The sequence below is a fragment of the Bubalus kerabau genome, chromosome 9 (assembly GCF_029407905.1).
Source record: "Bubalus kerabau isolate K-KA32 ecotype Philippines breed swamp buffalo chromosome 9, PCC_UOA_SB_1v2, whole genome shotgun sequence".
Lineage (NCBI taxonomy): Eukaryota > Metazoa > Chordata > Mammalia > Artiodactyla > Bovidae > Bubalus > Bubalus kerabau.
This window is the reverse complement of record NC_073632.1, coordinates 29423641-29425824: the sequence shown is the minus strand read 5'-3', so window position 1 is coordinate 29425824 and position 2184 is coordinate 29423641. Positions and strand designations below refer to the sequence as shown.

The window sequence follows — 2184 nt, the reverse complement described above, 5'->3', positions numbered from 1 at the left end:
TCAAAATTAAAAAAATAAATCACAATAAATCACAAATTTTTAAAAAGCACAGTGTTACAAATCCAGAAAAACATATTTATTTAGTGGTTTATTTTTGCTTTATTTTTAGTTGTGTGATGGAGAAGTGCATCCCATAACTTCTCCATCATTAAGGGTTTAACTAAAGAGTTTGCTATAGCTCTGGGTGTGATTTTGATGAGAGATGATTGTGAGGACAAGAATGAGGAGGCAATGGTAGGAGGTGGGGCAGCCCTCAGATTGCTTGCTATCAGTGCCAATCAAACAACACAACTTGGAACTGTGGCTGAGATTTAGCCTGAACCGTGCATTGCTTCTGCCTAGAAATCCATCCCTTTCAGGGTTAGTCAAGCCATGCTTTTGTATTTGCCCACCATGCTGGATTGTGATATACAGTGAGCAGAGGAAGCATGAGTGGGGAGTAGAGGAAGGAGGGAAAAATTGGTGGGGAGAGGGTGGTCACAGGGTGGAATCTTTGATGATAAGACCTTTCCTTCTGGAAGTCCTGAATAGATAGCAGTGAAAACTGAGATAGATTTTGTAACCAGAATGTATTTATGTATATTTTGGTAATTTAAAGATAGGGCTTCCCAGGTGGTGCTGGTGGTAAAGAATCCAGCTGCCAATGCAAGAGACATAAGAGACATGGGGTGCGATTCCTAGGTTGGGAAGATCCCCTGGAGAAGGGCATGGCAACCGACTCCAGTATTCTTACCTGGAGAATCCCATGGACTGAGGAGCCCAGTGGGCTATAGTCCCTAGAGTTGAAAAGAGTCAGACACAACTGAAGCAACTTAGCATGCACACAGGTAATTTAAAATGATAGATAAATGTATCTATTTATCGATTTGTCCATATATACAATGGAATACTACTCAGCCACAAAAAAGAGTGAAAATTTTGCCATTTGCAGCAACATGGATAGACCCGGAGGCATTATGCTGGGTGAAATAAATCAGACAGAGAACAACAAATGCTGTATGATATCACTTGCATGTGGAATCTAAGAAATACAACAAACTAATGAATATAAAACAAAAGATGCAGACCCACAGATATAGAGAACAAACTAGTGGTTACCAGTGGAGAGCGAGATTATGCAATAGAGAGGTGGGGGAGTGGGAGGCACAAACTACTGTGTGTAAAACAGGCTAACAGGAAGTATTGTATGACACAGGGAATATAGCCAGTATTTTATAATAACTATAAATTAAGTATGACCTTTAAAACTGTGAATCACTATATTATACAGTATATCATACTTTGCATTGATCAATTTTTTTGTGAAAAGAAACAAAGGAATACATGCACACACACAGATGCCCACATAAAACCATGTGGAAAGATATACATGAAACTATTTTTTAAGTTACACTAGGGGAGTAGGTTTGGTATGGTAAAATGAGAAAGTTTTTACTTTTTTACTTAAGCCAGCTGTTTTACTGTTTACTATTTACAATGAATATCTATTTTATTGAAACAAAATTTTAAGACTATATATATATATAGTATATACTATATATAACCAGACACATGTAGAGTAGTGGCTAAGACCAGTTAAGCTGGAGAAACTATCAGGTATTCTCTTCTTGTAGCATCATTATCAGCTGCTCAGGGAAGAATATTCTATTTCATCATAACTTATGATAAACTTACCATGAAATGTGTTGTATGAAAGGAGAGAATGTTGGCACTCCCCTTGATAAGGATGGGAGAGACTCTCGGACCTGACAATATGCGTACGGTTAAGGCATTGCCACCTACTTTGTGGCATCTAACCACTGTTGGGCTCCCCTGGTGGCTCAGCTGGTAAAGAATCTGCCTGCAATGTGGGAGACCTGGGTTCAATCCTTGGGTTGGGGAGATCCCCTGAAGAAGGGATCTTGTATGTACGTGAGAGTTGGACTGTGAAGGCTGAGCACTGAAGAATTGATGCTTTTGAACTGTGGTGTTGGAGAAGTTTCTTGAGAGTCCCTTGGACTGCAAGGAGATCCAACCAGTCCATCCTAAAGGAGATTAGTCCTGAGTGTTCATTGGAAGGACTGATGTTGAAGCTGAAACTCCAATACTTTGGCCACCTGATGTGAAGAGCTGACTCATTTGAAAAGACCCTGATGCTGGCAAAGATTGAGGGCAGTAGGAGAAGGGGACGACAGAGGATGAGAT

At 39.9% G+C, this 2184-nt stretch overlaps 1 non-coding gene across 1 annotated transcript; it reads left to right on the top strand.

The window, feature by feature from the left end:
- The first annotated feature begins 1682 nt into the window (after positions 1 to 1682).
- LOC129620279 (U6atac minor spliceosomal RNA) lies at positions 1683 to 1808 on the top strand. The gene has a single exon (XR_008698472.1). It is a non-coding gene; the product is annotated as a U6atac minor spliceosomal RNA (small nuclear RNA).
- Positions 1809 to 2184: the final 376 nt, after the last annotated feature.